This window comes from Haemaphysalis longicornis, unplaced genomic scaffold (genome assembly GCF_048455015.1).
Source record: "Haemaphysalis longicornis isolate Haplotype H1 unplaced genomic scaffold, Haemaphysalis longicornis Haplotype H1 scaffold_11, whole genome shotgun sequence".
NCBI lineage: Eukaryota > Metazoa > Arthropoda > Arachnida > Ixodida > Ixodidae > Haemaphysalis > Haemaphysalis longicornis.
Window position 1 is genome coordinate 56910781 of NW_027526214.1, and position 27419 is coordinate 56938199.

Below are 27419 nucleotides of genomic sequence, written 5' to 3' on the forward strand. Positions count from 1 at the left end.
GACATACGGGAGCTGGGCAAGGAGCTGAGTTTCACTGTCGCAGACATCAACAGGGATGTCCGATGGATGGGCCGGAAAAGGGCGTTCCAGCGTGACGGAGTGCATTTCACCGGGCGGGTGGGAGCAGCCATCGGAAGACGACACGCGGCGCGAAGTGTGGCTTTTTTAGGGGGCCCACAGGCCTTTGCGAAGATGACGTAGACAAATGCAAGGAGCAAAGGAAGATAGCGGGGTCGGTACAGATCGGTGCAGGCAAACGAAAGGGACGACGACGGCGTGTAAAGAAGAGAGGGGCGAAACTGAATATCGCGTACATAAACATGCAGGGTGGCAGGAAAAGAGAGAAGTGGATGGAGATTACTAAGCAGCTAGAAGAGGAAGATATCCAGGTATACGCTGTGACCGAGACGCACCTACGGGACTTGGAGGAACCTCCGGTAATCGGAGAGTATACATGGGAAGGTTGTAACAGGACAGCTGGATTGAGAAAAGGCGGAGGAGTAGGTATGCTGGTACGGCAGGGGACTAATTGGAAGAGAGTGAAAGAAGACTGTAAAGAACATGTGTGGATGAAAGGGATAGTGGAGGGTAGAGAGATGGCTTTAGGGGTGTCTTACCTGTGGACGGGTAAGGATAGCAAAGAACAAAACGAAAAACTGGTGGCGTGTCTAAAAAAGGACATCGAAGATTTGAAACGTTCCAGGGAGGTACTAATGGTAGGGGACATGAACGCCCACATTGAAGATCTAGACGGGTACACCGACTTCAACGGAAATCTAATGCTAGATATGTGTGAGTACCAGAAGCTGATCATAGTAAATAGGGAACAAAAATGCGAAGGTCAAATAACGTGGGAGTGTGGAAGGAGGCAGTCGAGTATTGACTACTGCCTTATTTCAGAGGGACTTTATGAATGGTTGGATGGCATGACCATAGATGAGGAAGGGTGCCACAGTCTGGGCAGTGACCACAAGCGCATAAACCTGAGTTTTGGGAAACTGGGGGGCGAAAAAACGGGTCGACCGGGGCAGCGCACAAAGTTAAACAGCAAACAAATTGCGGATATAGCCAAAAGCATAGAGGCGGACATAGAAAGAAATCCTGGAGAAGAGTGGGAATATGACAGGCTCATCAAGACTATGCAGGAAAAAATAGTCAAGGCAGAGGGGGCCAATCGATGGAGAGGAAAAAAAAACACCCAAAAGCTGGTGGAACAAAGAAATAAAGGCGGCGATAGAGAGGCTTAAGCAGGCGTCTAGAGAGCACAGGCAGGCCAAGAGGATGGGGAGACATAAGGAGGAGGTGGACCTAAAATGGGAGCAGTATAAGAAAATGAAACAGGAAGTGCAACAATTAGTGCAGGCGAAAATAAAGGGGGACAGCGAGCGATGGGTAGCGCAAATACGAGGAAGGGGTAGAGAGGCGCCGAAAAGGTTTTGGAACCATGTGCAGGCATTAGGGAAACGTACGAGTCCCACAGAAGGCGGTGCTATAGAAAACGAGCAGGGGAAGATGCTCAAGGGAGAGGAAGCATTAGCATACCTGCACAAAATCATCACGGAGAAGTTCGGTAAGGTGGATGAAGAGGCCCCGCAGCGACACAGAGATGTTGCGGCGGGTAGGCCGAAATGTCAGGAGATAGATGGGGACAAGCTGAAATGGAAAAGAGCAGAGGAAAAGGTCCCCAAGAATACTGCGGCAGGCACGGATGGGATACCGATGGAGTTGAATAACCAGTTAGGACCAAAGAGCAACGGAAAGCTACTGCAAGCCATCAGAACAAGGATAGAAGAAAAGGCAATACCGGCCGCGTGGCAAATGAGCAGGATGAACTTAGTGTACAAGGGAAAAGGAGTCAGGACAAACCCAAGCTCGTATAGGCCAGTAACCGTCACGTCAGTGCTGTACAGGTTAGCAATGCAGGCAGTGAAGTTCGAACTAGAGCAGTGGGTGGAAGAAAATAGGATATTAGGGGAGCTTCAAAATGGGTTTCGAAAGGACAGAAGACTAGACGACAACTTATTCGTGGTAAGCCAATGCATAGAGGTGGCGAAGATGCAAAACCGACCTTTGTGGTTAGCCTTTCTGGATATTAAAGCGGCTTATGATAATGTAGACAGGGAGCGGCTTTGGAGTATCCTGGAGGACGAGGGAGTTGGGGCAGAATTCATTAGCTTACTCAGGGAGCTATACCAGGAGAACCAAGTGCAAATAGTGTGGGAGGGGGAAAGATACAATAGGCCTGTATACACCTACAAGGGTCTGAAACAAGGATGTCCTCTCTCTCCGCTGCTGTTCATGATCTACATGACGGGGTTAGAAAGAAAGCTAGAAGTCAGCACGATGGGGTTCGACTTATCCTACATGAAAAACGGGCAGGTGGTGGAACAACGGGTTCCGGGACTAATGTATGCAGACGACATATTGTTGATGGCGGACAACCAGATAAGTATGCAGGGCTTGATGGATATATGCGGTGAAGAAGCGACGCACCTACGGCTATCCTTTAGCAGAGATAAATCAGGGATCTTGGTTTTTAATGATGGCGAGGAGCACAAAACAGTATCAGTGCAGCAAGTAGAAATACCATTGGTGAAAGAGTATAAATATTTAGGAGTATGGCTGAACAATAGCGAAGATTACACGCAGGCGCATGAGGCTCACCTTAAGACGAAAAGAAGACGGAACGCGGCTATAATGAAGCATAGAGCCCTCTGGGGATACAGCAAATACGAGGTGGTAAGGGGAGTCTGGAAAGGGGTCATGGTACCAGGATTAACTTTCGCTAATTCGGTTCTGTGCATGAAGTCAGAGACCCCAGCGGGCCTGGAAGTAAAGCAGAGGGCGGTAGGCAGATTGGCCCTAGGGGCCCACAGTAAAACTACAAATGAAGCGGTACAAGGGGATATGGGCTGGTCGTCTTTCGAGGCGAGGGAGGCGCAGAGCAAGATAAAGTTTGAGGAACGACTTCGTGACATGGAGGACAAAAAATGGGCCGCGAGGGTGTTTAAGTACTTGTATTTGAGGAGCGTGGACACGCGGTGGAGACGGAGGACCAGACAGCTGACCAAGCGGTACGGAAAGTCGGTAGGGGAAAGCGGGGTTTACACAACAGTTAAAAAGCAGGTAAAGGCAGCAGAGACGACGAAGTGGGCAGAGAGAATGGAAGCGAAAAAAACCCTGGAGACTTATAGGACAGAGAAACGGCAAATTAAGAAGGAGGGATTCTATGGCAATACGAGAGGCAGTGCGTTGCTCTTCGAGGCACGGGCAGGGTGCCTGAGAACCCGGGCATACACGGGTAGCTACAGGCAGCAGGATGAAACGTGTGCATGCTGCGGCAGTGATCGGGAAACTATAGACCATATTGTCAGGAGCTGCACAGAGATACGGCCACCGCGGGGTGAGGGGGAAACGACGCTGGCGGAGGCCTTGGGATTTGGGGCGAGGGGGAACCTCAACTTCAAGGCCATAGAGGTGACGAAGAGGCGACTGGAGTGGTGGTGGAGGAAAAACAGGGAAGGGATTGGTACGCAGGTGGAGTAATCATGCGGACGAGAATTTAGAACAGCGATTGGAGAAAAAAGGGGGGTGGGGGCGATGAGTTTAAAACAGAAAAGAGGGAGAGATGGGAGGGAGGAAACAAATCTATAGGTTAACCTGGGAGTAGGGCATGTAAACGTAATAAAACAGGCAAGTCGGTTGCTGACAACCGATGCCCCAATTCAAAGGGAAAGCCACTAATCATCATCATCATCATCACCAGAGCAGGAGCCCTTTTCCAATGACGAAAGTGTATTCATAACGGCACATGGCTTTATATTGGTTTAGAAAATGTTTTTATCGTTCCTGGCGCCAGGAGAGCACTGGAATCTGCCTAGTCAGTTTGTTAGACACTCTTTAAAGTGTGATCTTTCACATAAAGTCTGTTTATTTTTTCACGTTCAAATGTAGCTGACATTTTAAAAACCAGTTGTCCTTGCATTTTATCGTTTAGCCGTAAAAAGCAAATGTAAGGCGTTCTGAACTTGATGGTAAAATTTCCTTGTGTTGGCCGTATGTTGTGAGTGTTTTCTTCGCATTGCATTCTTGCTTTCAAATAACCATGCGCAAGTGTACAAAGTTGTGGACGTGATAATGCAAGTTTCTTACATGTACGGTTTTTGTACAATGTTTTATTTGTGCTGCATTCTTCACTCAAAATATTCATAACAAGATGCGGAGAGTTGTTAACCTAATAGGGCAAGTTACTTGCATTGATGTTTTTCGTTTTGTTTTCAATGTTTTGTGTGTGCTACATTCTTGCTTTAACCATAAGAAAGTGTGGAAAGTTGTGAACCTGCTGGGACAAAATTCTTAAATTGATCTTATTTGTTAAATGTTTGTATTTGCACTCAATTCTTACGCCTAAATAACCAGTTGAGTGATGCTTCTGGCACATGCACGGAAAATGTTTCTGCTGAATTGTGTTTTGAATGCTAATGGTCTTTTTGTGCTCAGTACTTTCTCCCATTGTTTGGTGTCAAATAAAATGTTTTTTTAACCAAAGGCCCCTTTATTGCGAATGCGTGCTGCAAACTGGCCGCATTCACGCATAGCATCACCTCCGCTGGATGGGGAGGAGGCAGTAGGGGAGCGGGTTAATGTGGCCTTATTTTATATGGGTAAAATGTGGCTCTAAATATACCAAGAAACGGTTAATAACGTGTTTTCAAATCGCTTTTTGAGCCTGTAGTTATCGACACGTCTTTAAACCATCTAAAATGCCAATTGAAAAGTCACATTAAAAGACTTATACAGCCCTTGCAAAATTCCTCTATTAAAGGGATTTCCGCCGACGTTTTAAAGCGGGTAATTATATTGTCTAGAAATAATAATACCCGCTGGACATTAGACGTCAATTAGGACCTCTCTAAAACGCCGCAAAAGCGTTAATCTATTGTCTGGGATGTTCAGAAGCCATTTCTTTTGTCCTGAAAAATCGTGATGCAGACGTCATAAGTCCTTCTTTGCAAGCTAGGTAGCGGCTCCCTCAAGAGTGGCTGACGCTGCTGTTTGGAGGCGTCGGAGGCTAGAGCTCCCTTCGCAGACAGCCAATCTCCTCACGCCGGGAAGCGACAAATGCACACTGCCTGTTAGGCAAGCCGTTCCTCGCTGTCCGGTCGCAGAAGCCGGTTCTCCTCTCGTAGCTCGTTGACGACAAAACGGAGAAAAGATAGTTTGCCGCAGTTTTCAAATAGATGATTCTTCAGAGAAAATACCTGGGCCCATAGGACCGCCGAATGGACGAAGCTTCCTCCGACATGGGACGCCACTCGTTTGGCCAAGACACTCGCTCGCGGACAGTCTTCGCTGGTTCGCCAGAAATGGTGGCGATGCATACCTGCCGACGACGCAGACAGGCTTTGAGAACAGAAAGACCACTTCTTTCCACTTAGGGAACTCTGTAATTTCTCACCCGAAACAACAATGACCTTTCAGTGAGCACGGCGTTTGCACACACAGAACACCGAAAAAACTTCAGCTTGCCAAAGAAAGTGAGCCATAAGAGGAGACACGTGTGCATACCGGGCGCCATATGCCGGGGAATATAATAATCTACCAATCAATCAATCAATTTTTAAAAAAGTACCCAGGAAGAGCAAAGTCCTTCGTGCTGGTGCACTGAGAGGAAGAAAAGGCCGAATTGAAATACACCAGCGGCTGTGACATAAACAGCTAGTAAAAAGGTGCGTGAGTGAAGAACCATAAAAAATGAAAATACTAGAGGAAATAAAATAAAATTGCTATCCAACCTCCATAATCATGACTAACAGGGACTGCAAATTACGGCAAATTGCTAAAACGCATACTACATGAACCACAGAAACAGGATGAAGTATCAATTACACAAAAGTTTTGAAACAAAAGAAAGAAAATATATATATAACTATGGACACAGAATTTCAAGTAATCGAAACATTGGTTTCTATGGCCTGCCTGGGCCCCTTGAACCTATGAATGAAGAGTTTACTACAGATGTGTCTCATAGTAAATACAACAATTAGGCCGGGAGCGCCAAATCATATATGCAGAAATTAGAACTCAGTGAAAACAGCGCACACATGAGGAAAATAACTGAACACGAAGGCTGTCGAAATGAAGTTACGACGCCACGGCTAACCACACTGGCAAAAAAAACATCGTGTTCCACGGAGTTATTGTTATATAGGCGTTGCAGGCTATGAAGAGGAGAAGATCTGCTAAGCTGTGCAGTTTTGTAGAAAGCGTGGTTAAGATTTGTTGCTTTTTCTGAACACCAAAACCGATTGATGTAAGCAGTTCCAGGCATAAAAGTTGCACCATGAAGCAGCTTTTTCTATAAGAAGAGAAGACCTGAGCGGGTTCGACGGTAACTTAGAGGCTATAAATATACTCAATCAATCAATCAATCAATCTTTATTTTCGGTGCCTAGAGAGAGAGAGAGAGAGAACGCCCTTAAGAAAGCTGAAGAGGTCAGCCCCACTAGCAGTAGGGCTTGCTACTCCAGATGGGGTGAATACAGTGAGGTGACAGCGAAAAATAGAGAGAAAAAGAAAAGGAAAGAAAGACAGGGGAGTAAGATGAGAGATGCACACACATACACATTGCACATGCTGAGAGTTCACAGAAACTCTTCTAGCCCTGTTTCCGCAAGAAAAGTAAGCAGTGTTTTTGTACCCAGCACTGGTTCCTCGCGATTTCGCCAGGGTCCAAGGAAGTGTGAGAGTTCCAGAAAACATCCGCGTCGTAACCGCACAAGCGCTTTCGAGGCTGTTGCCCGCTGACCGGCATATCGCAAGCATTGGCTTAATTGGTAGTAGAGCACACTCTACACAATAGCAACTCTACACAGCACAGCTTAAGAAGCTTCGGGTGTATGCAACATTAGGTTCCAGCCGGTATACCACGCCTTCAGTGCGCTTTGGCAGACCCCGTGAATTCGGGAAATCGCACTGAGGATGTATAGCATGAAGAGGCGCATAACTGCTCAGAGGATTCTGCAAAGCCAGCAGCTAGAGTTGCCAACCTAGGTCGATTTCAGCTGCTTTGCTATCGTTGTTTGAAAACGGGATTCCAACGGTGAAGTTGAGGTCGTGGGCTTCTCTGGCGACCGCATAAGAGATCTTGTTGCCCGTTATACCAGAATGACCTGGTATCCACTGAAGAAAAATGTCATGTCCTTCGCACACCGCACTTCAAAATATTTCGTTCATATCGCAGACAAGGTGATTGCGACAACCATGCGGCCTATTTAAACTTGCGAGGCTGGACAGGAATCGGAAAGAATTACCCACCCCCGAGCGGGTCTTCCGCTTATGTAAAGAAGTGCTGCTCTGACAGCTGCTAGCTCAGTGGCGGTGGAGGATGTTCAGTGACTGAGCTTTTCTTTAATGGACAGTTCCCCTGACGGAATCTATACGCCGAGTGCCGAAGGCGCCGAAGTCACGGATCCACCCGTGTACACTTAAATAAGGTCTGAATAACGCGTTTGGATTTGCTCCAAGACAAAATATGTCAATGCAGATGCGGGCATAGGCGACTTTTTGCCTATTCCCAGTACAGTGGTGCACACAGACCATGCCGCGTACAACCACGGGGGAGTAGCAGGCCGCTTGGCTCGGTGGTAATTAAATGGCAGGACGTGCACCACGCGAGATGCAGAAGCGGCAGCCAGTGGATGAGTAAAGCATCGAGAAACATGCCGAAGGCCAGTACGGGGCAATTATTGTGAACGGAGAGTGGTCGCTGAAAAGCACCTTGCCTCAAATACTGTTCCTATCGTGGAGGGGCATTTTGGAAGGCCCAGGCATGTTCGCAGTGCTCGAGCTTGCGGGCCTTCCAGAACCTTCAACTTCGTCCTGGACACAGCATGTGAAGCTGCAAGGCTAAATCGCAAGAGGCCTACGAACAGCGCATTGTACAGTCTTAAGAGTGGTGACACTGAGCAGCCCCAAGTGCTTCCTGTCATTATCCGCAAAATGTGAACGAACGAAAGGAGTCACTTTTTTAGCCGCCTGATAAGGGTAGCCCCGGTCAACAAACGGTCAATTGTAATGCCTAAGAATTTGTGATTGTAAACACAGGGTATCTGCACGCCATTTGTCTCCAGAGGGTATCGAGATACATCGCGCTCGGTGAATGCCATGGAAGCGCACTTCTCAGGATTCAGAAGCAGCCCGTAGCTGCGGAAGTATTTTTGAAAGGGAAACAGATCCTTCTGCACTTTTGCTCGTATGAGTCTGCGGTTCCTTCCCGGAGCCCAGATGCAGATGCCGTCAGCCTACACAGAGATGTGAATTCTTTGAGGTAGTATCTTTGTGAAGCGGGTGAAGCATATACCGAACAGTGTCGGGCTCAGAACACCACCTTGTGGGACACCCTGCGTGATGACATGTCATGTCATGTCACCGTCTTTAGTTGTCATGTAGACATACCGATCACTCAGGTAATCACCTATCCAGGCTTGCATTCGGCCTCGAAGTCCTACAAACGCCACCTCCCTCCGAATTGCTTCGTGGGAAACACTGTCAAATGCTGCCTTTATATGTAGGCACACAGCAATTTTGAACATTTTCACACCCTTTTGTTCACGAACCTCTGTTATCAAGGCGATCACATTGTCAATGCTGCTCCTTCCTTGCCTGAATCCTGACACCTCAGGCGGGTAGACATTCGTGTTTTAGAGGTCCTAGACAAGCCGCTGTTGTACCATTTGTCCATTATCTTACCAATGCAGCTTAATAGAGCAATTTTCCTGGCATAAAAACTGGTACAAGTCGGGCAATTTCGCAGCTTGTCTCAACACGGCCAGTCTGCCACGACGTGTTGTATATACTGAGCAACTGCAGAAGAGCCTTGTTGCCGAGATGCCGCAAAACTGAATAGCTAACTCCATCAGGCCCAGGCGAGGTGGACAAATTAACAGATTTTAATTCTGCGGGTAGCTAATTGACGGTAAAGGGCTCATCCATCATAACAGCATTCGTTGTAGGAAGCCACTCCGTCAACTGCGAGGGAATCAGAGAAGGGCTCTGGGGAGCACTGAGTTTTATGCAAAATTCTTCGGTGATGTCTACTTCACTGATTGCACGCTTGAGGTCTACTGAAGAAAATGGGTGAATCTGACTGGGTGCGGCTCTCAGGCTGCGGAATACCTGCCACATGCGTGTCAGTGGCTCGCGTGGATGTAATTTAAAACAAATCCCGGCCCAGCGGTTTTTGGCAAGCGTGGCCTTGTGCTTCTGAACGCGCTTCTGCGCGCGCCTTGAAGCTCGGATGTAGTCTGGCAGTAGGGTTTTTCTGGCCCGGCGCTCGGCTCTCCGGCGAATAGTGCGAAGATGTTATAGTCCCTATCAAATGTAGACCATGGCTTGGGGAGTAGACTTTGCCATGTTGATTCTGATTCGGCCCGACCAATGGCAACTGCGAGCTCCTTGCTTGTTGAGAAGGCTCCAGCATTAACTTGTAATAGGTTTTTTAGGTGTCCCAGTTCATTCAGTATGCCTTCCGCTTAGACTGTCCTCCACAAATTCCTTCAAATATTGTGTATGTGGGCACGTGGTCGCTACCAAAGGTTTCAATATCGGAATGCGTGGACACGGACGGCAGCAGGGAAGCAGAGGCAATAGTGACATCCAACACACTTGAAGTTTCTCCGCGGAATAATGTGGGGCATCCAGTGTTCAACACGTCCAGGCCCGCTTCGTTATTAACCCGGAGCAAACTGCTTCCCTTCGATGTAGCCTTTGTGCTGCCCCAAGCTTGTTGGTGTGCATTAAAATCACCTGTGAGCAAGTACGCGGGAGGTATAGTAGACAAAATATCTTCCAGGAGCTTCGTGGTGAATTTTGTCCTCGCTGGGACGTACCCGGGTATTATGGTGAAGGTTGCACGGCCATGCTTTACTGTTGCTTCAATGTATTCGTTGGATGCGTCTTGTGCGATAGTGTGTAGCGCAAAGGTCAAGTCCTGACGAATTCCGAGTAGCACTCTGCTCTGGTCGAAGGTCGTCGAAGACTGATGCAGTATTTACCCGACAGACGAATATCCGATCGCAGGCGGGATACTGAGATGGCAATGACCAGAAATTTAATCTTATAAACTAGATGAAGCAGGACGGAAAAGCGGGAGCGGAGATTACAGGTATTCCACTGAAACACAGTTGCCCGATTTCGAAGAGTTTGCATGGGCACTGATCCGTTACTTCCGAGATGGTTTACAGCCATTCCCGTAAGAGCGGGGTAATCTGTTTAGGAGGGTTATACTTTCTTGAGCCACCGGAGACGAAAAGGCGCTAGGATTGAACGCACAGCTTTAATGAGCGTAAGAAGGGAGGAGCTTGAATTTGCCGACGGCTCTGTGCTGGTACGACCCATGCGCAATTGGTTGGAGCGTTTCCAGACAGGCTGCTGTGGGCCTGCGGGCCGATCAGGACTTCGAGGAACTGGGTCCGATGACTGGGGTTGTAGCGGCGGAAAGTCAGTAACGTCAAAGTCCATATCCACAAACACTGGCTGATTTGGCTCCTTTGTGTGAATCTTCAACGCGTTTCGCTTCCCTGAGCATTTTAGATAATACCGCCGCTTTCACAGCCTTGTAGTCAACCTTGTTCTCGCTATTGTACCGATACATGCCTTTCACTTGCAGGGACGTTGGGCCGTAAGGGAAATTGGCTTGGTGTGTTTTGCCACAGCTTGCACATAGCTTTTCAGCAGATTTACACGCCGCAAGCTCATGATCTCCCCCCGGGCGTGCGCAACGCAGCGTGCGGGTACGAGTCGCTACGATGTGACCGAAACGCTGACAGCTGGTGCACTGTGTGTGTTTTTTCGGATAGTCGTACACTTGGTAACGAGTGTATCCCAATATTATGTAGTCTGGCCTCGTGTCAGTAGCAAATATAATTTGCACTACCCCAGAGGTTCCCAAACGCCGCGCTGATCGCACTGGTATTCGCTGCGAGAGGTTTTCATGAAGTTCCGAATTAGAGATGTCCTGTGGCACTCCTCTGATGACTCCACGAGCACAGTTCTCTGGGCGGGGTTTTTAGGTGCGCACAGGTATGTCGCTATTGTTAGTTATCCTCAGGATGTGTTCTGTAGCAGCAGTGTTTCTTGTATCGATGGCAAGTAGGTTTAGCCCAGGAACAACCCTAGGGTCTTGGTGCCTATACACCATACAAAACCAAAAATACATTAAAATTATCACGAGACACCACACAAAAACAGTAAGTATGACAGAAACAACAAAGAAAAAAATATTTACAGAAATCTCAAAAACAAAACAAAGGGAAACAAACAAAAGGCCAAAAAAGAAAAGACAGGACTTGGGTTGCAAATTATGACCCTCGGCCAACGAAACGTTCCACAGACGTGAAAAATAGGAACTACAAAAGCAAATATAGAATGAACATGACACAGAATATACGTATAAAAATAAGGTTTTCTAACAAAATGTTAGGGGTTCCAAAATGAAAGAAGAATAGAGTGTATGACAGCTTCATCTTACCGGTTCTCACCTACGAGGCCGAAACTTGGGGCTCCCTAAGAGTGTTCATCTTAAATTGAGAACGACTCAGCGGGTAATGGAACGGAAAATGATAGGGGTTACGTTAAAGGACAAGAACAGAGCGCAGTGGGTCAGGAAGCAAACATGTGTTAAGGACATAGTGGAAGAAATAAGAAGAAAGCGACGTGGGCAGGGCTTGTAATGAGAATGCAAGATAACCGTTGATCATTAAGGGTAACAGAGTGGTAGCGTCACTATCACTGACACTAAAACGTGGAGATATTCAAGCAACAAAAAATAAGAAAAAGTGAAAAACAGGCAATAACACAGTTTGCACATAATTATTACGGTACATAAATTTGGAATGACATGAAGGCACTTAAGCTGCAAGAGTTTTCAAGTCATTAGAGGACAATCAAAAAGGGCTCTGGAATATATCAAGAAGATCGGAATATACATTATATGCACATTGTATTCTGCAGATGGACGAGCGTCTTCTTCTTGAGTATCTGTTTTAAAAGTTCGAAATGTTCAGAAAGGTTCGTTCCGCAAGTGGACACACAAAATATCCCCTAGAAGAAGTGCATATTGAAAGTTAATATCACCTCGCTTTCGTCGACATCAAAGGGAAAGAACCCTTTTCAGAGAAGACATGCTGCCGCTTGAGTCTTCTTGCACATGACGGAAGCGGTGCCTAAACATAGAAAGGAACTTATTTTGAACCCTTTTGATACGGTAACTATTGGACTTGCGAGAATAATTTCAAACAACAGAGCCGTATTCCAGAAGAATAAGCAGAGGGCCCAAGAAAACTTCAATAAAGAAACAGGACCTTAAACTCTTTAGAATACCTGCAAACAGCACCCAGACATCGAAGAGTGCTAACGATGATTTGTCTAACGTGGGAAGAGAAAGTAATGAAAGAATCGAATAGTACCCCCAGGTTCCGAATTTCGGTCACCCTCGGCAGTGCAGTGCTTGCAATTTTAATAGAGTATTGCAACTATTGAGTTTTTCTATTATCGGAGAGAACTTTTGTTTTTGAGAGATTTAAAATTAGATCGTTTTTGGAGCACCAACAACGTAATGACACCATATCAGCCTGAAGATAATTACAGTACTGAACAATATTCACTTCTCTAAAGACATTCATAATATCAGCACACAATAAAAAGAATCGTGAATGCGAAAAGCAACATTTTTAATGAAAATTGAAAAGTCAAGGGGACCCAAAACAGAACCTTGCGGCACACCACTGCTTGCTTGGTACCTAAATGATGTTTGACCATTGACCCTTACATAGCCATATCGCTGCTTGAGAAAGCGACCACCACGAAATAAGCCTGCAATGAGACCCACCGAAGAAGCCAGGACATCTGATAGAATGAGCTTGGCAAGCAATAATGTGTGGCTGACTTCATCAAAGTCCTTGCTCATGCCACAGTAGACCACATCAATGTGGCTTCTACAAACGATTGGTGGGACCGCCTGCTCCATTAAGCATGCGAGGTTTGTAGAAGGTGAACGACCATGGATTAAGCCATGTTGATTAGGTAATGAGGACGTGTTTAAGTGAGGAAGACAAGATCATATGAGGAGACAACTCGTATATTGTAGAGGCAGAACAAAGTAGCGAGACAGGCTTATACTTTACAGGGTTAGTTTTTTGGCCTTACTTGAAAACAGGAAATATGCGAGAGATTTTCCATAAGCAAGGGAACGTGCCAGACCGGCGACCATTATTAAATGTTCACGTGAACACAGGAACGAATATATTTGCACATGTTTTTTAGTTGCAGCAGGAGCACCATCTTGCCCACAGGAAAGCGAGGGCATTGGCAGATTGATACTGGTCCGAATGATGTTCTGATCCAGTTGCAAACAACCGTAGTTCCCGCCCTGGTTACAAGGAACGGTGAAGTTATCCCTACCACCGCTAATCCCAAAAAAGAAGAAAATTGACGAGCAAAGCAGTCGCCACCTTGGCAACCCCGTCGCCGTTGGAGTCTAGTAGACGAATAAATGTTTAGGTAAACTAGATCTAGATTGGATGTACTTCCAGAAGGCGGCCGGTTGATGAGTTGCTTTAGTTTCTTCCGACGCCAGGTACAAGGTATGACAACGTTTGTGCAGTATTTTACATAGGGCACATAGACACCGAAATTCCTGAGCAAACTGGTTGGCATGAGATTGCTTCATCTTTCTTTGGGCACGTTCTTTGAGTATCAGGACATCCCGCTATTCAGAAGAAATTTAGTGTGGAAACTTGAACTTCTTCGGTAAATATTGCGGGATGTATTTGTTCATACCCAAAAGCAGACTCTCAGCGAAACCGTCAACTTGTTCATTGACATCAGTGTGGTCAATGACTGTGGACCAGCCGGCAGCAGAAAAGTAGTCATACAGCCCAACATATTCTCCCCGGGCGAACGCGTAACAAGGTTGCGTGTTGTAACTTCCGGAAGGGCGTAGCATTGAAGGGACGCAACAGGAAATAGAAAGAGAAGGATGAAATCTGTCGGGTATTACTAAAGAACCATCAGAGCGCGACAAACTAACATCATAAAAGTTCCAAAAACACAGGGGCCGTATATTTCCACGGCATTTGTACGCGAATAACTGAGCCATAGAAGTGAAAGACACAAATGTAACCGATTACTCTTCTGTTCATTGTGGTGGTTATAGTGGGAACAGGTTACCTGGGTCCGCTCAACGCCAGCAGCATTAAAATCTCAAAAGAGGAGGACCTGGCGGTTGCAATGAGTAGTAAGCAGCTGTTTAATTCAGTAGATTACCTTTTTGAACGCGTTTGAGCTACGTCTGGAGGAATTTAAAATGCACCAACTGAAAGTTGTTCAGTTTTAAGCAGATGAATTTCAACCCAGAGAGACTCGTCTGTGTTTCCAATAACGCTCCGGAGCACACACGGTAGAGATTGTCAACGGCAAGAAGAACACTGCGCCCTTTTTGTTTGCATCACGTGAGGCGCGATCATTACGATATACATGGTAATTCTGAGAAACATATTTACTGCACAGGTGATAAGGGCACCACCAAGTTTCGGAGATAGCTATTAACGAAAAACACGAAGCGAGAGCATTACCAAAAGTTTCAGTTGCCTTCATACAAAACCTCGCTCATTCTGGTAAAACACATCGAAACTAGTCATCGTTGTTTGTCTTATGTGATTCGATCAGAGATGTGAAGAATGCCTTCGAAAAACATGACTCGACACTTCTTAAAGAGGCAGTCTTTGTGCCAAACAGCGGGGTCATTCGGGTGCTTGAAACACTCTTCACTCAGGGAAATATAAAAGGATGCATACGTGTCAAATTTACCCTTCAGTCGTCGGCAGCTGAAGGTGAGACACCCAAGGTTGACAGATGGGCATTAAGACTTGCAGAGGTGGTTATCAGAGGAAGCTTTGAAACCAACATGGCTTTGTGGCGCTTCGGCTGCGAAACGACGACAAGTCCAGGTGTGTTCGATGCACCACACATGCCGGGCTTCGGCGCTTCTCAGTAATGGGAGGCTGTCAGTCAGGCACAGACACAGAAAGCACCGGGGAAGGCGTGGACGGAGTTGGAGGCAGTGTACAAGACGCCGTAGACACTGACTGCAGCGGATCCGGCGTAGCCGACAAGGATAACACTTCCTTCTTGACAACATGGGCGAAAGAAGGCTTCCCCGAGCTGCCCAGCACTAAATCCTGCAAGGCTGCGGCGCAGGGAAGCCATTCGGCTAGCAAGGAGCAAACATCTGCACGCAGGGAAGTGACTACCATGACATAATTGGCGCGGTCTCCCTTCCTCTCTTGACGGAGGCAGTCAGAAGCATGCGGGTTTTTCTTCGCAGAAGGTCGTTGTCCTCGCGCAGCCGGGACAGTTATTCGCAGAGGAAGGAAATTCCTTCCAGCGCGTCAATGAGGAGCGCGTGAAGAGCAGCAGAATAATAATAATAATAGTAATAATAATAAGAAGCAATCATTGTTAATTATTGATAATATTGATAATATATTAAATTATTACAAATACGATAATATTGTAAAATATGATTAATAACAATCAATCAATCAATCTCTTTATTGTAGTGCCGAGGTACAGCCATAGCTTTTGTTTTGGCGCATTTAAGAAAAAGACAGACGACGACACAAATACATCGACGCCTGAGAACAACAACAAAATAAAAGCGAAGAAAAAACTACGATAACGAATAAAAACGGGAATAGGTCAATGAAAATAGAATTAGAACTGGTCGGAACCAAGTCAGGGACAGACAAAAGTCAGAAGGTCGCACATGAAAGACCGAAGGAGTGTATGAAACCGGTAAATAATATGGGATTAGAGACTGTATGTTTCTTGAAGGCGGTATATTGGGCTGTGTCGATTGCATATGTTGCGTGTACGAAGTATGGAAAACTTGCAGTTAAATTTTTACTGTACTCTAACGTTTACATTCACAAGTAACTAAGAACAAGAAATAATCCCGTGAAGAAGTTTAAATAAAAATTAGGGCAGCGTTGGTTCGTCTTGAATTGATATTGTGGAGAGGATCAGAAATAAAAACGTCTGAACCATTGCCACTGTGGTGGAAGAAGCGATGTTTGTGGATAAATATGAATTTAGTTTGCACTTTGTAAAGTATATTACTGTCCGAATTGCAGGTGCCGTTCAAAACAACAGAAGCATATTCTAAAACAGGTCGGACAACAGACAAATAAAGCTTTATTAGTGAGACAAGGTGACCGAATTCTCTTGATATTTTGCAGGCAAACCCCGAGCGGCGAAGGGCGCGCATAGAAATAGAATCATCATGAGCAGAAAAGTTTAGCGCACTGTCAAAAACCGGTCCAAGGTCAGATATTTTCGGCACACGTGGTAGTGGCACAGTTTTCACAATGTACGGATCAAGTATTGGGTTTGTTTTACGTGTAGGACATTACCTGTGTTTTTGTCCCACTAAGGTAAAGTTTGTTCGCAGAGCACCAGTTGCTAAAAGCACCACATCAGATTGAAGAGCTACGCAATCTGCAGCGCACGTAACTTCAATAAATATTTTGATGTCATGAGCATATAACGAAAAACAAGAGTAATTTATAGAGTCTCAGACGTCATTAACACATTAAGAAAACAAAAGGGGCCCTAGAAGAGATCCCTGAGGTACACCACTGGAAGAATAGTAGGCAGGAGACTCCTTATCATTAACAAAGACAAAACGTGACCTATTATAGGAGACCTGCTGAGTAACTCCACGAAGCAAACGGGAATGTTATAAGTAGACATTTTATGCAGAAGCAAGGAGTGGTCAACTATGTCAAACGCTTTGCTCATGTCATAGTACACGAAATTGAGCTGACCCCGTCCATGCACAGCTTCCGACGCAAAGGACATAAAAGACAGAAACTTTGTAGTAGTTGAACGGCCACATAAAAACAGTGTGGTTCTGGAAGAAGGATGTTTTTGACTCTACTCGACAAAATTACGTGCAAAATTTATTCGAACAGTTTGCTTACCGAGCACAGGATAAAAATTGGCCTGTAGTTTTTAAGTTCACACCACCAGACCTAAACACAGGAGCTATGTGCGCGACTTTATAAAGGTGCAGAAAGGTAGATGATTTTCTACAGTTTGTAAATATAGAAGCGAGATTCGGAGGCAGTATGATTCTGTAAGCTTTTAGTATGTCGGAGGAAATTGCACCCAGACAAGAGGAAAGAGATGGCTTTAGCGGTTTTTGGTCCTTGAGAACGTCTTCTTCGCACATAAGGGTGAAACAGAAATCCGAAAAAGACAGTTCACGGGCGCGGGAAAGGTTATTGGGTCCAAATACTGAACTGAGGTGCTCAGCCAATGCATAGGCGACAGAAGCGATATTATTTAACTTATCATCGAGAAGGCAGGTGTTTTATCGGCTCTTCGCGTTGGAGCGACGAAGAACGTACTGCAAGAAGCATTTGGAACTCAGCGTAGCAACATTTTCAACAGCAGAGATGTAAAGTGACCGATCCCGCTTATAGAGCACTTTGCACAAAGACCTGTAATGTAGAAATTGCTGCTGCCGCGACTCACTATTTGTCCGCGGTGCCTTCTTATGGGCACGCTTCTTATGTTTCAAAGCAACGCGGAGCTCACATGAAATGCAAGGGGGGAATCAAGAGTTCTTTTCCACTTACGCAGGATGAATCTGCGCATACCTTCTTGCATATTAGAACAAAACTGATCGACTTGCTCGTCAACTTTTGCAGCGTTCAATACCTCAGACCAATCAAACTCCGACAGTAATTATAAAAACCTACGTAGTCCCTCGCGGCAAAGTTAAATACAGGACGGGCAGATGGGCAGGAGGGAATTAACTGAGGGGAATACAGTAAAGAATGAAGCAAGGGGGGATGATACCTGTAAGAACACACAAGATGAAAGTCAGACTTGGAAACACTGAGAGAATCAAGATTGGAAAAGCAAAGTCAAGCGTGTTTTTATAGGATTTCTTATACCATTTTTTGCTGAAGGTCACTAAAAGAATTGAATTCGAGAAGGCAGGTGCCTTTCCTGATGGCATAGTGGTTTTGATGCTGGACGTTAGCATCCTGCCAGTCGATCTCAGGTGCCTTAAAATTGCCAGGGATACAGAAGTCATGACCACGAATTGAGGTGTTGACGTTTTCGATGGTCGAAATGCCTCACTCGTACTCATCTGGATGAAGATTTAAAGAAAACAAAATGAAAAATAATATATTCCACTTACCAGGTGTGTAATTCCACCCAGACTGGTTCAACCACAGTTTCAATATCACTGCTGCTCAAGGAAGTAATAGAATGATCCACAGCTATGAGAACACCCGCCCCAAAACTTTTACCTTTTGTACAGTCCGGGTCACTGCGGTAAACATTAAATTGTTTGGCAAAATAGTCACCGGAGGCAGAATCTGGTTCGAGCCAGGTATCAGTAAGAAGATAATTATGAAAATATGATATGGAATAACAAAACTCAGTAGTCTTTGTTCGTATGCCACGAACGTTTTTATAGAGAATGTTCAGGCGCATCGGGGTAGATTATTATTAGATGTTTCAGATGTGTGTAGCATGTGTGTAGCATGGAGTCACACTATATATATATATATATATATATATATATATATATATATATACATTATATAATCCGAACGAAAAACATAACATTGAATACGACGTTTCGGCTGTAGTACAGCCTTTTTAAGTGAAGTACAAGGTTCGAATACAGGGTATATAAAGGCTCGTAGGTAACGCTGCGAGCGCGTGGAGACCTAATTTCTCAAAGGAAAAGAAAGAAAGCGCAGGAAGAAACAAGTACTGTAGGATTTGGCGAACTGTAGGATTTGGCGATCCCGTAATCCGTCTCAATATACACCGCGGAGAAAAGCAAAGGTGAGGCACTCAGGAAGTGTGTTTCCGTCAGCCACCGCCACCCACGCACAGCAATATTAGGAAAAGTAAACAAGTAAGGAAGGGGAACTCGGCATCTAACTCGAAAGGAGAGAAAAACTACCTTGCTGAGAAGGCGGAAACGTAGAATTTACAATTAGTCTTACAGACACTGGGGAACGCAAATTGCCAGCTATGTCATACAGAGAAGGTGACGTTAAGGTTCAAGAGCCCAGGCGTGCGGATTACCGAGGGGCCACGTCCTCAAACAAAAATGCCACCGCTTCCAGAAGAGACCATATAACAGCGACAAATAGCTTGTCCACAGCCCGCGTTCGGGGCACAAAGCGGACAATGACGACCCCTCGATGGGCGCCAACGCCGTGGGAGGAGCTTGGGAGCCACCCAGGAAGGAAAGACCACAGGTTGTATGAGTGCGTTGAGAAATGACATACAAGGCAGGAAATAAACAAAGAAGCCGCACACAAATAAAAAAGCAGCCGGCTCGTGACATGAAATGGATAGATGTAACATTTCGTATTCGTACAAATAGCAAATGCTTGAACGTTATGTAAAAAAAAACACAAATGTCACTCACGTACGAGAACAAAAGTCCAGTGACATAGGAAACAAATGACACTTCTTAGCTAGTGATCAATGCAGTGTGAATTCACTCACAGCAATCTTTAAACAAACTTACAAACGTAAAAATTGCGCCCACCGCCCCGCAAGGGGACCCCTGTGTAGATGCGACGCATCGGGGGTTCACTTGGTGTTTCCGTTGAATTGATTCTGAAATCACGTGAAACGTTTCGGGAACGCGTATGATTATTATGTTTTATGAATATTATCATGTTTTATTGGCCAATTTTGGTCAATCTCTTTAAGCGGTATGCTTGGGGCGTCGGTTGGTTTCGCAACGCTCTTTACTCCATCATTGTTGCTGTAAGTGGGAGCTTCTTTTCTTTTATTGCAAGTGTTAATCATTGCCCCATCATGCGTTGTATCAATAGCTTCTTGACGTAGTTTGAATGAGTGAAGGATATAAGGCGCGTTCGTAGCATTTGATTCTGTCTCGGTTTTGTGGCGCAGTATGAAGAGCACCATGTAGCTCGCGTTCTTTCCACAGGGTCGTGGGATCGAAACCAGGCGCCGCTTACTATTACTTTTTTTTATAGTGTAGGGGGAGGGGTGTGGACAGACAACGCCGTATGGAGGGACAAGGTGAGTTAATGAGATGCAGTCGCGTCTAAAACAAACAATAATTACGGGCGTACAAGTCGCAGGACATGGAGACCATACCAGTGAATACAAGCTTACAAAGTGACATTTTGCATATGAAAGCGAGGAAGCATACGAAAAAAATACCTTATTGAATACATTAAACCAAATAGTGCTTCGAAAGTGTACTGGTGTGAAACAGAACGATTTTGTGCTTAAGAAGCATTAAATCATACAGAAAAGTAACCTGTTGGCAATGATGAACCATCTATCGCTTGAGAAGAGGTAGGGTGCGATACGTGTCGCTACAAGGTCTAGGCTTGAAGGCACGACAGTCTTCCGGGAGATTCATTGATACGCCCTGTGAAAGTGTTTTATTTGTGGATTTGATATTCTGAGGTTTTCTTGTCAAAATGGGTTTTAAATCCTGATTGAAGCACCGTGTCCTTAAATTGGTCGAATGGCTGTTTCAAAGAGTTCATTTGCTTTGAAAGGGCAGATAAGGTTTTTGTTGTGTATCGGATCTGCGGTTATTGATGCAAGTTTTAAAACATTTTCAGTCTGTTCAATATATTGCTAACCAAAAGCACTACATTGTAGGAGGTAATCTATATTTTGAGTGTCACAATTAAAATTGCCGCTCATCTGCATGAAAAAGTTAGATTCTCTGCTCTGAGCGCTTGTTGTTGGAGTCATAATCACACACAATTTTCACCGGGGTTTTCCACATGGTGTGGAACCTGTGAAATGTACTTCTTTCGATCGAGAACATGTTCCATCGTCTGTGATGTTTCTTGCTATGCGATACACCACGAGTGCTGGGTCTGGGATGGCGAGGTGGGTGTGGGATGACGTGTCCGGAACAGGGTGTCGAACCGGAACCGGAACCGAACCGAAAACCGGAACCGAACCCGAATTTTTGCCCGGAACCGGAACTGAACCGGAACCGTATTTTTTCCGCCATTTTGGAACTGAACCCGAACCGGAACGAATCAAAGGAACCGTTCCGAACCGGTTCCGGGGCTTCAAAAATGTGATTTCTAGTTTTCCAGTTCGGTAACCTACCTTGCGTCTGAAGATATTTTGCCACTTGCCGGACAGAACCATGAAATATTTTGCGTAGTCTGCAGTTTCCAAGGCCCATCATGTTCTCTTCTAATTATTTCCCTCAATTTAATGTAAAGTTGTCCGTATATACTATCTCTCTGCGTTAGGCACTGCCCATCTCTCCCAATTATCTTTTACGTTTAGAATAACTTAAGTTATAACGCCTATTACGAGGCAACATATCATGGAATATTCTTCATGGTTTCTCTACATGGTGTTTAAAATCGCCTAAAGTTTTTAATGTCTTGTTAATTCGCATGCATCCCTGTCTGCTTGTGAAGGCCTTCAGGGACACCATCAACAATACATCCATATCTTCCACTTAGAGTTTGAATGGAAACTTATATACAAACAGCACTGAGACACAAACACTCGCAGTTCTCAAAATTAACGTAACTTTTTCTTGTATACAGTGCCGTTGTGTCTTTTGATTCCTGCTCTAAGAGAACATGAGATTTGAACATGAGAGAATCCTAACATGAACATGAAAGAACATGAGAGAATCCTAATTTCCACTTCTAAAGTATATTTGATAGCATTTTTATGTTATCTCGAATCTGTTTAACCTTAAACTTAAGAGGAGAATGGATTGAAGTCGATTAGTGCGGGTTAGCGGGTAGACTCGCCACACCCCCTCGCCACATCGCCTCTCCACACCACTCCCTGTTTCCGGGACCACGTGTGGCTTTCGTCACGAAGTGGATCCTTTAAAAGAACGCTCCGTCCACCTCAGCATCACTTGGCAGCGGAGGCAGCGAACAGAACGGTCGCCTGATAGTCGCCTTCCTATTTCACAGGTTTGAATATTCTGCAGTAATCTTTGTTCGCTTACTCAGTGACTTTTTTTGTTGCCTCTGGTGCCAACCACCCAGTGTCATTGCTATTGTGTGCCCTTGTGTATAATCCCGCATTCCTTTGGTCATGAAAGCTGACATTGCTGACCTAAGACGCGAGATCGCTGATCTTAAGCGTGAATTTCGAGAAGAAGTAAGGGAAATGCAGAAAAGCTACGAGGAAATTAAAAAAGAATATGAAACCACTAAGGAAGAAAATGTGGAAATGCAAAAAAGCTGCGAATTCTTCAACAAAAGCTACGAGGAAATGAAAGAAGAATGTGAAACTACAAGAAAAGAAAACGCAGCTTTGAAAGTTTCAAGTTCGACGTTGTCATGATAACGGAAACCTCGTATACGAGTGACACAGAAGTGCTGCGCCTTTCGGGCTTCAACACGTTCTTTCTAAATAGGTCCTACCGCGATGTGGGGGTGTGTTACAGCTCGTGTCTACACAGCTTTCTTGTAGTACCATGGACGAATTTTCGACAGTTACGACAGATTATGAAGCTTTAACGGTGCAATGTAAAAATGCAATTTTTGTTGTTGTGTACCGCCCCCCTGATGGAAAACTCGAAAATTGTTTCGCATTCTTAGAAGACCTTCTCAATTTTGTTTCGTCTTATGGTTTACAAATAACTATTGGTGGGGACTTTAACATTAACATATTACAGGCAAGTGCACATTCGCGTGATCTAGAGCTCCTTTTCGGTTATTTCGGCTGCATGAACGTGATCAAAGAACCGACTCGTACGGGCCGTCTTTCCCAAAGTCTTATTTATGTATTTATAATCAGTGATACAAGTAGCAGTACCATGTCCGGTGTGACTGGTGTACATATAGGTGACCATTTACCTATATATATGTTCTCAATGCACACAGAAATACTAAGATGTAAGCAATTCCCCGAATCTTTCGCTTTTCACGATATTAATCAGAATACTTTGACTACTTTTCCTCAGAAAATTCCCTCTATTTGGTGGAACCCTTTACTTCTGTGCACCACTGCAGATGATGCCTACGATACTTTTCTTGAATCATAAAGATGCATATAAAAAGTATTTTTCTCTTAAGATCGTCAAGAAAAATAAGAATATAAGGAAACCATGGATTACAGACGAATGTCTGAAGATGATCCGTAAAAAAGATTTATTGTACCATAAGTTTGTAAAAACAAAGAACAGGGACGATTTTGTAGCCTTTAAAAAGTACCGAAACTTTGTGACAAAGTTCTTACGCTATACTAAAAAAATGTACTTCGAACATGTGTTTTCTGAGGCTTCCTCCCGGCGTGATGTCATGTGGCGGGAATTGAATAAACTTTTGCACCCACTTACCCCCCGTAACGACGACTTTGAATTGACAGTAGATAATAAACCACTCAAGAGTCAAAAACTGGCAACCAAGTTTATTCACTATTTAACGAATGTTATGCAATGCTTCCAAAATGAAAGCTCTATGAGGTTCCTAAAGGATTCTAACCCCCACAGAGCCTTTTTTTCTCCGGTAACGCCTCAGGAAATATGGTCGATTTTCTTGTCAATAAAAATAGCAAGGCCATAGACATCGATAGGTTTCAGATTCGGCCTATTAAGTTTGTACTGGACCTTCTTGTATCGCCGCTTAGCCATATATATAACTTATGCCTTACTACTGGTGCTTTTCCAAAAAAGATGCAGCAAGCTAAGGTCACGCTACTGTTTAAATCCGGAGACAAAATCAATTTTTACAATTATAGACCGGTTTCTGTACTTCCAGTTATTTTAAAAGGCTAGAAAAAGTAATCGCGAAACACCTTGTGTCCTTTTGTGACAAACACTCTATTATATCATCAAAACAGCTCGGTTTTGGTAAAGATATGTCAACGAATTAGCTTTATTAACGCAAAAAGAATTAATAATCCAGGGATTTGAAGAAAAAAAGGTAACTTTAGTTATATTTATAGACTTTTTCAAAGGATTTGATAAAATTAGTAATTTAACCATGCTTTAAAAATTACAACATTATGGATTCCGGGGGCTTTACTCTTTTGCAATCTTATTTAGGTAACCGGCAACAGGTCGTAGCAATAAAGGAACACAACTCTTCTTCACAAGAAGTAAGGGCTGAAGATCCGCAAGGCAGTCTTCTAGGGCAAATCTTGATTAATATTTATATGAATGATATCGTAGAAATTACTGACATTGCACATTTTATTATTTACTCAGATGATACCAGCATTTTCTTTCAATCGTGTGATACTACTCAGCTTTTGCATTTAGCAAAGATAACCCTCCAAAAGCTTCACAAATGGATAAAGCAAACTCGTTAAAAATAAATACTAAGAAAACTAAAGCGGTGTTATTTTCACCAGCTCAAAGATCTGTTGACAGAATCCTCAGTTTTTACATCGTATCTGAAAAGATATGTATAGTTCGTGAAATAAAAACATTAGGCATTGTTTTTAATGAACATATAAAATGGGTAGCCCATGTCGATCACGTCTGCACTAATTTATCTCGAGCGTGTGGGGTGCTTTGCAGGTTACGGCCTGTGGTTACATCAAATATTAAACTTATTCTTTATCATGCCATATTCACAGCTCAAATCAATTACTGCAGCCTCGTATGGTTAACCAGTTCCGCAAAAAATATTAATAAGCTGCATCTATTTCAGAAAAAGCCCATTCGACATATCGCAACTGTACCATACGACTCTCACACCAACGAACTATTTCTGCAGTATAATTTGCTTCCTCTCCAATGTATCTACAACTTTAATCTTCTAACAAAGTATAAAAATAGCTTGCAACACAACGGTGTAGCATATCTAAGTCGATGTAGTTTAGGAAAACCGTTGGACGTACCGTACGAAATTAGGGGAAGGAGTACATGGTTCGTGCCGTTTTCAAGAACGAATTATGGCAATGATAGGTTGCAATCCCGAACTACCCGCCTTTTAAATAACCTAGCCGAGAGTGGCATAGCTATAAATACAATTTCTAAGTGAGACTTAAGGAAAAGTTTCCTGCTGAACCTAGAACATTTTTAACGGACAATCTATTAAGCGTTGTCTCTCGTGGCAACCATGGTTTAGCCAAAATTACTTGTAATATTTTTCAAGCGTTTTATTGGCATCGTCTTCATTCCCTGAAAACTTTAGCATCTAAAAAGTACCGTACACTCATTTTTGCCAATATTGTGTGTATTTATTTATGTGGATACTTCTGTAGTGCAGATTTTGATGAGTGTATGCATACCTGTATATAACATGACTTTTTCTTCGAGTTTTGTCTTTTGATTTTTTGTGTCTACACAGGTTCCGTACATATCCAATATTTCTCTTTTTATATACCTGTGTACCCTGTTTTGTTTTTTTAACCTTTATATGTATGTATGTACCTATATGAGTTCCAATATGCGTGTATGTATATCATTTAATAAGTATATTTTACAAACTGTGAGCTATAGTGCGTTTTAATGCTTTCTTTTATGTTTGTATGTATTATCAACATGTTAAGGCGAGATTTCCTTTTCTTAGGATTATTTCCTGTGCGTATGCTTTAAACTCCTGTTTCTGCTCTACCACGCCAACCGTAAGGTGCGAACACCTCGTCAAGCTGCAGTTTTGCAGCTTTTTGTGTTTGTCCTCGCATTTCTATGTACGAAATGCTCAATAAAGTTGAAGTTGAAATTAGTTAGGTGAGTGAATGAGCTAATGTGAATTGTTGGGACTGGTGTGTTGATTAATATTGATTAAAAGAAGTAGCGTGTCAGTTAAGGCGGATTCGACGGTCGGACCAAACATGATATCTTTGGGGTCCTTGGCATTTAAAATTTTGCAGCGTTCTCCTTCCCGACCAATCAGGAAATTCTGTCACGCACAAAGCAGCCGCAAAGTTATGTGAAGACCGCCTGAATGCTATAAAAGGTGTTTCTTTATCCCCGTATTGCGCTATTATGTTGTTGCTATATTAAAATTCACACCTAAGACTAAAGTTAATAACTAATTGCCTAATGCATATTGTATATTCATCAAAGAGTTTTCAAAGCGTGTGTATATATGAGGGGAGACAGTTGGAAAGAAACTAAACTGCAAGAAAAAAAGGGAGGGACGATCAACTGGTTTGATGCAAGAGCCGCCCGATAGCATTCTTCAGTACCTTCTCTTTGTGTTACCGTTCTGCAGCCTCCCACAGGTGTAGCATCTCAACCGCCGAACGCAACCCCCTCTAAGCTGAGGAAGCGGCGACAGCACGTGCGCTTAGCCAAAGCGGCGTCAAAACACTCATAACAGACCCTTAGCAGGCGTGGCCCAACTTTGCCAACGGTCGATGGCATGTTACAACACTTCCGATGATCAATCACAGACCACCAACGAGACCAGTCACGATTGTATGGGCGCCAGCTCATACTGGCATCCACGGCAAACAAGATTATCAACCTCGTGGTTCTAGATTTGACTCGCTTAGCCGGCGCTGATGAAGCCCGGCCCGAGTGCATGCATCCTGCAGTCACAGACCAAGAACGTACTCCTCCCCGCACAAATCGTTACCGATTAACCAGGAAACATTACTCCGCACCCTGTGGGCATACACCTTCCCACACAACGCCAGACTTCACCTCTTTGACGGGACACACCTCTCTCCATTGCGTTGCTTCTGTGGAGAGCCTGGGAACCTCATACACATAGTAGGCGGCTGCGACTAGTGGGCCGTAGATCCATCCAACCTTCACGTTTCAATACAGAATTGGGAGACAGCCATGGCCAGCTGCGGCCTGGAAGATCAGTTCTTCTTGATGGAAACGGCTGTCGATTCGGCCCCCTCGAATGAGGACGCCTCTCTTAAACATTGCCTCGATTGAATGAAACTTCATTTTCTCTCTCTCTCTCTACAAGTGATCATTACTGCTCCTTGTGACTTCACTTGGCTATCATCTTTCCTAGAGCCCAATCGCTGTCACCAGTCGCTGAAGGGCCATTAGCAAGTTCGTATCTCCAGTGGTTCCCTATCCAATGTCGTCCTATACCCGCCGTCAAATGAGTCTTTACAGCCATTCTTTCTTTCTAACAGCTCTGTTAGCAGATAAAAGATGAGCAGTAGGAAATTTTTCTAAATGCCACCTGCCACGCTTGGCAGTCGGAGCCACATACTCGTCACACTACCATAGAAAACATTTTGCGGGTACAGTTAAAGGAGCTCTTCAACACCTTAGATAAAATCGCCGCGGTGGCTCAGTGGCTAAGGCGTAGCGCTGATGAGCACACAGACGCGGTTGATATTCCCGGTCGCGGCGGCCGCTTTTCTGATGGAAGCGAAAAGCGAAAACGTCCGTGTGCCCGAAATTT